Source organism: Pseudopodoces humilis, chromosome 19 (assembly GCF_049639895.1).
Source record: "Pseudopodoces humilis isolate 2021_Gansu_Grassland_sample_001 chromosome 19, ASM4963989v1, whole genome shotgun sequence".
Lineage (NCBI taxonomy): Eukaryota > Metazoa > Chordata > Aves > Passeriformes > Paridae > Pseudopodoces > Pseudopodoces humilis.
In genome coordinates this window covers 5,577,074-5,589,759 of record NC_142218.1, presented here as the reverse complement: position 1 = coordinate 5,589,759, position 12,686 = coordinate 5,577,074, and the positions used below count along the sequence as shown (strand labels likewise).

Genomic DNA, 12,686 nt, shown 5'->3' with positions numbered 1-12,686 from the left:
TGACCTGGGGTAAGCCCTCCAAAGACAAGTCCTCTGTCACCAAGGTGAGCCACATCTCCTCCTGCCTGAGCTGCCCTCTCCCAGGGTGTGCTGGGGGAGGCAGAGTGTACAAACCAATCCCTATCCCATCTGGGATTGGCAAGAGAGGAAGAACTTGGTCCCGCAGCAATGGCAGAGGGAAGCTCTGATGGCATATGAACCCTGCTACAGCCTGGCAGAGCTGGACGCCCCAAGGAACCAGCAGCAAGCAGGGATGGATGAGCAGCAGATGAGATGGGAGGCCAGGAGCAGGCTGGCTCCTCCCCAGCCCTCCCAGGCAGGTGTGCAGACAGGAGCCAGGAGCGGCTCTGGGAAGGAGGCAGCAAAGCCCATCCAGCCAGAGATGCTCTGAGCTCCCCACATGGTTCTATGCTCCACACTGAGCCTTCCCATGGCTGTACAAACACTTGTGCCCTTCACAACCTCTCAAACATCCCTGCAGCCCACTGCCAGAAGAAACAGCCTGGCCCTCCCTTTGCCTCCAGCACCAGGGAAAAAAAAAAAAACAAAAAAAAGAAGAAAAAAAAGAAGGGTAACATTTCTGGGCAAAGAGCCCTCCTTTCAGCAGGAGTGGGTTGCATCAGAAAGAAAAAGCTGACCCCAGATCCACCTCCCTCACCATGTAAGAAAAAAACCCACCAAATTACCCTCTGGTTATGAGAAAACCAGATCCACCCTTGAAGTCATTTAAAACTGAAACTTCATCCAAGCCTCATTTACCCGCTGATGGATAGGGTGTTGTAACGTGTAAGGATAAGGACAGTCTGGAACAGGCTCTGAGGGTTGCAAAATCACCACCTCCAGAGGATTTTTGGAGTGATGGAAAACTGATTTTTTTTAAAAAAAAAAACCTTAGAAAAAGCTGACAAAAAGAACATATAGCCAGATTACTTTCCAGGATGGGTTTATCAAGGACAGCCTCCAAGCAAACACCCACCCCCTCAACTGGCATTGCTGGGTCTATGTTTCCCTGGGGAGAAATGGTGCAGCAAGAGCCACAGGGTCACTGCCAGCCCAGCCTGACTTCAGCTGGCTGACATGGACTGATCCTGCCCAGGGGCAGCGGAAAAGCCTCCAGCCTGCTCACTCTGGCAAAGAAAAAGAGGTTAAAAAAACCAGAGTCTTCCTGCTATTTAGCACTGTGGATCCCCCTGAGCACAGCCATGTGGTCATCCCCAGGCTTCCCACCACTGGAAGGGGCACCGGAGGGTCAGGCGGCCCCCAGGGAGAAAGAGGAAGAAGACAGGTACGTGCATGTGAGTAAAATACAAGAAAAATCTATTATGCAACAGCGTGGACAGTAAAGCAGTGCCACCTCCCTTGTAATATTTCAGTGGAAGCCCCCTGGAGTGGATACTGGGGCCTGCAGGGGGATCCCGGCTCACCTGCTCCTGCTGGCACCCACCAGCCGGGTGATGCCCCCGAGCAGCCCCGGCCCTGCTCAGCACCTGCAACCCAGCACCGCCTGCCAGGAGAACAAAAACCCCACCACAGCTCCCCGGTGAGCTCGGGAGCGGCCGGGAGAGCTCTAAGTGCTTGGCTGGCCTGGGGCCAGAGCCCTCAGCACCTCGCAGTCTGGAGCCTGTGGCGGGCCCTTCGCTGCTCTGGAGCCCCGGTTTGCCCCTGCACAGCCCCATCCCGTGTCGGGCTGAGGGGGAGTCGGGCAGGCCCACCCGGGCCGGGATCTGCTGTGGGGTGGAAATGGAGGCGGCTCTTAGGCCACGCGTGTCACACCCGCAACGAGGACACCAAGCGCGGCCCTGCCCTTCGCCACAAGCCAAGCAGTCAGCCCCACCAATTAGGGGTGCATCTCACATTAGTGTTGGTGTTCGGACTGACAACAGCTCAACCTCTCAAGGCCACAGGCTTCCCTTCGCCGACAAGCCTAAGGCAGACAGGGAAATGGTGAATTGTGCATCCCTACTCGGTTACCGCATCCCCCTCGTGCTGCTCAGCATCGGCTATCGGGTTTCCAGAGGAAGAGCTGGGGCCATTAACAGATGGCTTATCCAGACAGGACAACAAGAAACCAGCTGAGGCCTCTCATTTGACCTTAACTTGTTTTTCAGAGGGCAGTGAGCAGGGCTGAGGCATCCACGGAGGCCAACAATCACCAAACCAGCAGCACCCTGTGCCCCAGAGCATCCTCACCCTCTCTGAACTAAAAAGGTGACTCAGCCCTTTTAGTTAAGCACTCAAATTCCCCTAAAACGTTCTCTCACTCCCCTTGTTGTTCCAGGGAGGAGCCATCCTAGTGCCTAGGGGTCCAGTGGGTCCCACTGCTCTTGTTGCTACAACATGCAGGTGGTACTTCTGCCTCAGGAAAAGATGCAGGTAAAGCTCTTTTCCCCTCCAGACTCAGCTCAGGCTGTCTCTGGTTGCTCTAACAAGGTGCTTCATCTCATCTGCAACAGCAAACTGGATTTTTTTGCTCCAAGCCACTGGATTTTGCTATGAAGCAACTGTCTCAGTATCACTACCCCAGAGCCAGCACATCCATGCAGAAAGAATCTTGAGAAAAGAGATGTTGGGGGGGGACAAGACCTCGATGGGCTGGAGATGGGACAACAGGGAGTTCCAGATTAGCCAGGGTGACTGGGGCTAGCCTGGACCCCGACTCAGATCCTGGCTCACCTTTCAGCAATCCCTGTCACTCAGTGTGGAGTGAGAGGATCTGGCAGAGAGCTTAAACACCACCTGGGCAGTGGTACCTGGGCAGCCCATGCGGGGCACGTGGGAACGTGCTGACTTGCTCTGTGGGCACCGGGGCTTCCTGCCCGAGCCTCTGCCTGCCACAGCCTCTGCTGTGCCCCCCGGTCACATGTCTTGTGGCTGCTGAGCCCCTGCTCCTCCCTCCCCTGTTCCCACCTCCAAAATCCTTATCACCTGCAGAGGAAGCTGCAGGAGATGCGCAGGGAGATTAGGGGATGCTGCGCTGCCACATCGCTCCGCGGGCTGGGGGAGAGGATGTGAGGAAGAGACCTTCCCTCCTCCACCCCACACATATCCCACGTTAGGGGCCAGAGCAAGGAGGCAGAGGTCAGGCCTAGACTTTGCTTCTACAAGGCATGGTGGCCTCTTCCCAGGCTGCCTTGCCAGCATCAGCCTCACACAGGTGGCCTTCAAGAGCTCTTGAACATCCTCTTGATGTGAGAACCAGAGGCAGCTGTGGGCTGGCAGCTGCCCGACCTCTTATCGTCAGCACATCTCTCCTACTCACCCCCAGCTGCAAGAAAACATGAATAAAAAAACAGAGCTGATCCTCCAAGTGAGCAAAGCAGGATGCTGTTACCTCACCGTCTCTGCCTACAGCCAGTGGTGGGGAGCTCAAGGAGACAGGCAGCAGATGGCAAAGCAAATGCCAGGCAAGGGCTCCAGCAACCCTCCTTGAATGTGCTGGGGCTCCCTTTTGTCCTCCATGGAAATTTTGTCTTTGTGGAGCTGTGGGCTTTTGTCCCAAACCCCAAGCTGCTGGTTGTACCCACTCCCACATGCAGGGCTGGCACCTCTGAGAGCCCTGGACTTGCTGTGCTGTCACCATACAGGACACAGGAACACCCCAGAGAGAGGCAGAGCTGCTCCAGCTGAGGCAAAGCCCCAGTTTTTTCTTGCACAGATGCTGCTCTGAGGATGTCGGTGTCCCTGTCCCAGATGAAATCAGGCCGGTGGCAGTGAGCAGAGAGACCCTTCAGTCATTGCCCTGTCTGAGAGGCACAAAGTTCCACTGACTCATCTGGAAAGGGGAAGCTCAGCACTGGTGCTCGGGACAGCCTGTCTTGGGAAGGCTCCACAATCCACCCCCAAGGTGACCTTTCTTCTGCATGGCATTGCGGGCTCCATCCCCCGCAGCCCTGCCTGGGTGAGAAATGTAATGACCTTAAAGGAGCAGAATAAACTGGAGGGAGGATGGGATGAAGCTGTAAACACAGCTCCTGCCTCTGCCACTCTTCCTCCCTCCAGGGAAGGAGATCCACAGGTGGGCAGGGACAGATTGATGCTGTGTCTCAGCATGGAAGAGGGTGAGAGGCTCAAGGAAGCTGCTCTCTGGGCAGGTGTCCTTCATGGAAGGGCTGAACAGCCCATGTTCTATGCAACATCTCTGCATCCCTCTCTTGGGCCTTACAGGATCACTGATGCACCCAGGCTCTCAGCCAGCCAGAGTGCTCACTGCCAGTGAGGAGAAGGGATGGGACCATGCAGACTGTCAGAAACCAAGCAGGACAGAAGGGCAGAGGTGGCAATCCAGCAGTGGTAAATGCACAGCTCACAGCCTGACAGCCAGGAGCCTGGCAGGGCCAGTGAGGAAGCCCTGGTAGAGGAAGATCTGGGGACCTGAGTGTCCAACAGCAGCAAGCTCTCCTTGGAGCATTTTGGGGATTTCTGCACTCAACAAAGGTGCCCTCCCAACTTTCATGCCCAGGGGTGATGCCCTGTCACAAAGCAACTGGAGACAAGAGTGACCACACATTGTCCCCAGGACAGGGCACAAAGGCAAGGAGTGAAAACCAAAGGACAGAAAAGATTTGTCACTGTCAGTGATGTTCAAATGCTGTGACTCAGTTTTCATCCACCCCACCAGACGATACAATCGAGTTTCCATGACAGCAACTTACAGCAGAGGTGCCTGCTGGCCAGGACCCTCAGTGGGCAGCAGGGAAGTGGCTTGTCCCTGTCAGGGCTTGAACTCTGCAGTGCGAGGGCAACACTGGGGAGAGAAGAATGGGATAAAGATTCCATCTGCTGCTGAGCTGATCATGGTCACCACAACAGCCTGACCTCTTCCTATCCCATGCTCAACTCAAAAGCTGTTCTGAGACTGGCAGGGTTGTGTATTTGCCAGAGCACAGATGTGACTTACAGATGTGTGCCTTTCCCTCCATCTCCCTCTGTGCCACTCTCTGCAGAGAGCCCCAGGGGCTGAACCACCTCAACCAATAAATGCAGGGAGGCACCTCCTCCTGTCACCTCCTCCTCCCTGGGTTCTCCACCTGAGTCACTTGTACCCACCCCAACACAAGCCAGACACAGTTACCAGAGCAGCTGCTGGTGAAATCAAACTGTCCCAACGTGGTTAGAGATGGAAATAGTGACTCTCCCCTTCCCACCAGATTTGCTTTTTCTGCACTAACCACGATGGGACCCCCCAGGGCTGGCTTCACCTTCCAATGCCAAGGCAAGATTCTGGGGGATAACCAGCCAGCAGCACTTCCTTACAGCACCATCCAACTGAAGATGTCCAGGCACTGAGCAGACACTATCCAAGCCACACACTGCCCTGGCAGGTGACAGCATTTTCAGTTTATGGGGGAGAAGCAGAAGCTCTTGGTGATGGTGTGAAACCACTTGGGATTGTTTGTTTGTTTTTTTAAATGACCTCACCTGGGATTTATTTGGTCCCCAGAACTGGAGACCTCTTCCTGTTTGTACTCCAGCCTGTTGCATGGTTGATATCAAACCTGATGTATCAATGCTCCAAAAATTTCATCCCCTCAGCTCTAGACCTCTTCACAACACAGCCCAGAGCCTGAGCTGCTGGAGATTACAGGGACAATACTCCAACTTGAGGCAAGACCTTGAGAACAGACAGACACAAAGCACTACAGGACATTTGAGACACGGAAGAGGAGAAAAAAAACCCAAAGCAACAAAAATCAATTTCTGCTGCTTTGCTGGGACACAGAGACAAGCAGAGCCAACTCCCCACTGCCCTGGCACTGGTTGGAGACTGCTCTGGAACCAGGGACACGGCTTTTTGGTCTTCTGAAGCTGAGGAGGGCAGTGAGCTGGCAGGGATTAAAAGGACTGCAAGCTCAGGAGAGATGGAGGGTATCCAAAGTGCCCTGGAATCCTGGCAAGAGAAGCCAGAGGTGGATGAGTGATGTCTAGGGGACAAGTGTGCAAGCACAAGAGCTTGGAGAGATGAGGCAGCAGGCTCTGTGTTCTGCTCTGATGAGCCCAGGGGCACGAGAGCCTCACACCAAGAAGGATTTTGACAGGCAGTGTCCAAATGCTCAGCAAACAAACCCAGCCAGTCCCCGCCCCACCTCCCGCCAGCTGGGAAGCAGATTTATGGGGCACACATTTCCAGGGCAGGGAGCCAAGGGGGTGAAAGTCCTCTCGGACATTCCCTGCTCCCAACATGGCCAAGCCCCCACCTGCAGCCAGCCCCCTTTTCTGACCTGGGCTGAGGATTACACCGGCAGCGGTGAGGAGGAGGAGGAGGAGGAGGAGGAGGAGGAGGAGGAGGAGGAGGGATGAAGGATGCACCGGCACATGCAGGGGGGGATGTCCTTTAATCACCACACCATCAGCACTTCTGGGAGCAAGTAAACAGGAAAAAGACTCTCAAGCAGCTGCTGTGCCCAGCGTCCCGCAGAGCACAGCCCGCAGTGACAGCCTTCCTTGATGTGGCAATTTCCAGCTCTGGCTGCTGCGGCCCTACCACGGGCTGATCCTCAAAGGGATGGGGCTCTGCACGGGGCAATCCCAGGAGGAGAGGAGCACAGGATACCACAGAGGGAATCAGAAGAGCTCCAGCAAAGATGGAGAGCAGGACAGCTGGAGCAGCTCCCAGAGCCAGGAGGCAGCAGAGCATCCACAGCTTCGCTGTGTCACCCAGAGCACAGATACCCTCTGCAGCCATCCCTCCAGCACCAGGATCCTGGCTGTGCAGGGAACACACCACACATCCAGCTCCTGGGGATGGAGTTTGGAGCTGGCAGAAAAGGCAACTTGTCCCTAAGGCGATTCCCAGTAGGTCACTTCCCAAAGGAGCACGACTGGGAAGGCAGGAGCTCTGCACACCCCCCATATGGAACAAAGGCTGGGGGTAAACTACAGACACAGGGCAGCACAGCTCTGGGACTCCATATGTCAAGGCAGGAAAAAAAGAGTCATATTCTAAGAAAAATAAAATAAATGCTTTTGTAATGGGTTGGGGAGAAAACACAACCTGTAAATCACAGTCCTGCCCCTTCTGCTGTGGCTTTTGGCCGCTGCATCCTTAAGGCCAGTGGGCAAACAGCTCAGCACAACATCCCACATCACAGGAGGTCATGTGCTGGACCATGACCTTCCCTGGGATGATTTTAAACCAGTACCATGGGATTGCCTGGCTTGGGCAGCCAGGAATGCTCTGGGGAGAAGAGACTGACCAAAACCTCAGAGCAGAAGGGAGGACTTACAGAGGAAAAACAAGGGAGACATCCATCCAGATTCTGGAAGGCTTCCCATGGCTCCTCAGCCAGTCACATTCAGGATCCCAAATCAGGCTAAAGAGCCACCAGACCACAGGGACAGCAGAGATGGAGCTAAAAAGCAGTTTGAAAATCACAGAGACTTTCAGAGTATGGGCTGGCAGCATCCTAAAGCTCTGCTGACTTGTTCAGGTTTAGAGTGGCCAGCTTCTGCTAGAGGCATCAGCCCATGGCTGTTTGGGTGCACAATCCTGAATCCACCTGCCATCCAGTGTTTCAAGGTGTTCAATAGACACCTTGACAAGGACAGATCAAGAGGCAGCAAGGTGCTCAGAGATAAGGACACCTGGGATAGCAGGGGTGAGCCTGGAAGATCAGAAGCAGACAGCCCTGGCTTAGAGTTCCAAGTGCTGGGGGATCTTCAGAAAGGCTGAAAATTCTCAGAAATGAGGAAGTTCCTTATGGGAATCAATGTCAAAAAGCTTTTTCCAGAACTACAGAGTCCCTTTTAGGAATGGCTGCTGTCACCAAGTCCCTTCCTAAGGGCTCTCCGTGGTCTGGAAGATACCCTCCCACCACTGTCTGATGTAACACCTCCAGCAGCAAAACCACGCTGGATGAGCAGGGAAAAGCCATGAGCTCACCCACCCACCCCGAGCAGGCAGGACATGGTCACTGGCAGAGGATGTGCCCCACTGGTCTCACATGGGACAGCAGCAGCAGCAACCACCAAGTGCCCTGAGGAGCCTCACAGGTTTGCTGGGGTGGTCACAGGTTTCTGTGAGCATCCCCAGATGTCAGGCACCACACAGCTCTTGCCACACAGCTGCTGTACATCTGTTGAACACCCAGAGCTGCTGTCTCCTTTTATCCTTCTCTAGACAGGGATCCCTTTAGTTGCTCTATTCCAGCATCATCTTCCACCATCCACTCACCAAGCCTGTTTGGCCAAGGAGAAGGGAGGTTGTGGGGGGGAACTTTTCAAAACCATTGTAAGAGCTTCAAAATTTTCTGATTTCTACTGCCCTTAAACCTCAGAGAACACTAGTAAGTAAAAATTCTTCTCCCCTGACTTCCCCCATTTCCTTCTACAGCATAGTGAGGTGCAGCCAATGGTTTTTAAACCCAGAGCTGCTCGGGTTTTCTGTGCTCAAAGGCCCACACCTCCTCACCACAGCCTGCAAGTTCTTCCTGGACTCCCCACACCCTCCTTCACTGTGAGCTTCTCACTGGGTCTCACAAAACCTGCAGCAGCTCAGGAGCAGGGACACAGCCTGGGGGCTGGCTGCAGCTCCTGGAGCCACTGTCACACACCTCTGAGCCCAAACCCAGCAGCCCAGCTCTTGGCTGAGCCAGCATTAAGCACAGACTGTCACTGTTGGTCTCTTCACCTCCCAGAGCACAGCCCACCACCAGAGTAGTGCTGGGGTACTCCTACAGCCCTGGAGAACAACAACCACTGGCTGATCTCAGAGATCTCACAGCTCCTGCCAGCCAGTCCCACAGCCTGGAGGAGATGCTCAGCACAAACTGTCTCTCAGGCCAACCCCGACAGGATCCCACTTTGGCAGAGACAGAGGAATTGGAAACACAAATGTGTTCCACTTCCAACAGCTTCTGAAGCTGCCATCCACAGCTGAGCTGCTGCAGCTCATCGATGAGCCTGCAACTCAAGCAGAAGTTTGTGTGATGTAGCCAAAACTGTAAGGCAGTCACAAGTGAGGGTCTGTTCTGAGAGCTCCTGCTCCATTCCAAGTGTTCCCAAGTTTTACATCCTGGCTGGGCTGCCCATCACAGCCCACTCTGATGTGGGTCAGCTCCAAAAGGACACAACAGCCCCAGTGCTCTCTGGAGGAGAAAGTCCCAGCCAAAGAGCAGTGCCCAGGTTCCCAGGAACACAGAATTTACACCAAGTCTGCACTCCTGGGTACTTGGGTGGCCAAGCCTGCTCTGCCATACACAGCACTTGGGGACTGGGACCTCAGGACTGCTCAGGGCTAGGGACTTTAGCCCTGACTCCCACCAAGGCTGCAGAGCCTCTCCTCCTGTGTCAGGAATCTGTAAGATATGCAGGAGGTCACAGGGCTGCTCACATGGGGACAGGACAGGCATCAGTGACAGTCAGCACGTCCTGGGGATGTTCACAGTGCAGCCACTGCCATCAGATAAAGGAGCCAAGCAAACGCTCTCAGATAAGGAAAACCATCCCCCTGTGCAGGCAAGGCAGCTCAAACAGAGCAGCAGAGAGATCCCAAACTGGGCTGGGCAACTGCTGGCTCAGCTTGGAGATGGGCACATTAAAGTCCTGTATAAAATCCCACAACAGAACAGCCCCCGGTGACGGGAGGTGACGGAGCTGAGCGTGGCACCTCTTGGCACACACTCTGCAAGGCCAGATGTTCACACCCAGCTCACTCAGGTGCTCCTGCCACCACACATGGTGTCCAGCCAACAGGCAAGGAGAAAGCCAAGCCCTGAAAAACTCAGCCCCTTGATGTTGGTGAGAAATAATCAGTCCAACACTTCGCAAAACCTCTCCAGCACATTCTAATTAGTGGGCCTGAGCCCCACGAGCTGATTCTTTCCACGTGGCTGACTGGCAGAGGAAGGAACCAGATGGATGGATGACGTGGGTGCAGGTACTAGAGGAAATCACTGGCCTCCCAGCCAGCCAACTTCCAGCTGCTCTCCAGGTTGCAGAGAAGCTTCTGAGATGCCACAGGAGGAGGTAACATGTCTCACTGCATGGGGAGGGGTTTTCTAACCTGCTCCTCCAGGAAGATGATACCAAGAGTAAAAATGGGATGACAAAGGGATGTGAAGCGAGAGGCCGTCTCAGTTTGGAGGCGAAGGCAGAGCAGAGCTACACTTGCTTTGTGTGTAACACAAACACCCTCATAAGCAGAAAGGAGGACACAAAAAACCTGCCCTCGAGAAACTCCCACAGCAGAGCCTCAGCAGGGGAAGCTCCAACGATCCCGACAGTCACAAGCCACGCTCTCCCCTTCCCACCCCAGCCCTTCTGCAGCCCCCTGCTCCAGGCACCTCAGGAAAGCTCCCTCCTCCTGTTCCTGCCCATGGCAGGGGCTGCATCCTGCATCCGTGGGAGGTGGAGCAGGAGGGGACCCTCCAGTGCAGGTGCTGTCCTGCACCCCAAGAGGACCTCACTCTGAAGTTATTTCATCCTTGAAAACCATTTCTGGCTCACTCACTTCTTAAGAGCTCCAAGCTCCTCAGCTTAAGCAAATGGCCCCAAAAAAACATAATTAAAAAAACTGTGCCCCAGTGGACCAATGAAAGAGGTTGGTGCTTGAAATGGCTGAGGCGAGTATGAGACACACTTCAGAGCCACTTTGCATTAATATTTTACAGCTCATTTCTTTTCTTTTACACAGGCAATGGCTTTTCTCCACCTCCAAGGGACTGAGCTCATTTCACTGAAAGCAAGAATGCAACCAGGGTTTTTTTGAGGTAGTTTTTTTTTCCTCCTCTCTCTCCTCTATAAAACAAACATCTGCTCCAAATTTTCAGCTCACTCTCTGAGCAAACTCTCTGAATTTTCTGACGTGTTTCAAGGCAAACAGTTCAATTTGAAGCTGGCCTATAACCCCCCCAGCATGAGAAGGTAAGAATGAGAGACCCTTTTTTATTAAAAATAAAGAATCAGTTAACACAGGAAGTTTAAAAGAAAATAAATGCATAGAAGACAATTGACTTGAGGGATTAGCTCTACTTTGCTCTGGGTGCTTAACAAAAAGAATAGAAAATTATTAGCACTCTTCCTATTGTAGCAGGCAGGCCCTCTGCAGAGTTGATTAGCAAGAAAGCAATGAGTTGGTAATTAAACCTGGCTGGAACCCTATGGATAAAAACAAGTATTAATTGAAAAAAATGTTGGTTTTTTTTTTTTCTTTGGCACAAACCAGGATTGCATTTTGCATGGTTTTGAAGAAGTAAAGGAGAAGGAGGCAACTGCTTTGGAAAGGGAAAGGCTCCCTGCCCAGGGGAGCTTACCCCTCCTCCCCAGTCCTCGGCTCACGGAGAATCTCATCACTCTGGAGTGAGCTGAAGAGCTCAGCAAAGAGCGGGGTCCTGTCCAAGAGAAGAGGCTCTTCATGTGTCCAAGAGAAGAGGCTCTTCATGTGTCCAAGAGAAGAGGCTCTTCATGTGTCCAAGAGAAGAGGCTCTTCATGTGTCCAAGAGAAGAGGCTCTTCACGGGGCAGCCCAGCTGTCTGGAGGCCCTGCTCTGCTGCCCAGCCAGAGCTGCCCACAGAGGGGAGATGTGGGGGACACACACAGTGCCTTTATGCAGCGCTCACAAAGCGCTACACAAGGGTCACAAAGCAGGGCACCAGGAGAGGGCTGTCACACCAGCCAGGGCTCCCTGCTCTCAGTCCCCCAGCACCTCCTGGCTCATGGGCAGGCAAGGCTGGGCAGCTTTGTGGGGCCAACTGGTTCCCTGTTCATCTGTGGTGATGCCACCCAACCCTTCACAGAATCACAAGGGTAGGAAAAGTCCTCTAAGACCATCCAGTCCAAGCATTAACCCAGCCTTGCCAGGTCCACCACCCTGGTGCAACACCTACACAGCCTCCTCCCCAGCCAGATGCCCGTGGTCCAGCCTCCCTGCTGTTAGGAGATGCTGGAGCACAGAGAGGCCTTTGTCCTTAAGTGCCAAAAGCTCCTTGCAGAGGCCAGTCAGGCCCTGCTGGCTTCAGTAACTTGCAATAAAGGGTGGCACATCACCTCTGGGCACGGCAGCATGGCAGAGTGAGGGAACTCAGACCAGCACCATGCTGTTGAAGCACCAAAGGCACAGAGGACAGGGGGTCCCTGGACCTCTCTCCAGCAGTAGAGTGACCTTCAGCCTGCTAAGGCTCTGCTCCCCTCTAAGCTCCACATCAGCGTGCGCACAAAGCCAAGCACCACACAAACATTATTTTTAAGGCAAAGAACTGGTTGCCTGTTGCACCCCTCCAGAGTTCAAGCAGAGATCAGAAGTACTGACAGACGAGCCCCTGCAGATCCTGGGGCTGCAGCTGCTCCACGACACCTCTGACAGTGATGGCAAAGCTCCAAAATGAGCACCACCACACCAAGGGACGATGGCAATGGCTGTGCCCAGTGCAATGCTCTCCTCCAGCCCAGTGCTCTCCTCCTGGCACACTGCAGCTTTAGCCCACGTGCTTGAGGCCACCTGCAGATGAGCCAGCTGAACCTCTGTGCCTTCATGCACTGCCCACCATGCAACAGGAGCAGCCCAAGCTGCAGCCACGGGGGCTGTGTGCTCTTCCCAGCACTGTCAGCCACAGAGCCAGGTACCATCCTCACCCACCCCTCCCTGGGATAAATACACATCTCCCTTCTGCACAACCCACCAGGAGCAGAGAAAGGAGCTCAGATCCTCTGTACTTGGTGTCCACGGAGACAGATCTCTCCAAGGCATGGCC

The 12,686-nt window shown here is 54.1% G+C and overlaps 1 protein-coding gene across 6 annotated transcripts in view; it reads right to left on the bottom strand.

Annotated features, from left to right (window-relative positions):
• The window catches only part of PLCG1 (phospholipase C gamma 1), a 41,899-nt gene that overhangs the window by 26,320 nt on the left and 2,893 nt on the right, over positions 1-12,686 (bottom strand). Inside the window, exon 1 of one of the 6 annotated variants that reach the window (XM_088064696.1) lies at positions 2,926-3,068. The exons of 4 other annotated variants lie outside the window; for them this stretch is intronic. The gene's annotated coding sequence lies outside the window, so the exon portion shown is untranslated. Of the gene's footprint in view, positions 1-2,673; positions 2,693-2,925; positions 3,069-12,686 lie in introns of those variants that run through there. One more of the 6 variants, XM_088064697.1, reaches the window with a different exon arrangement.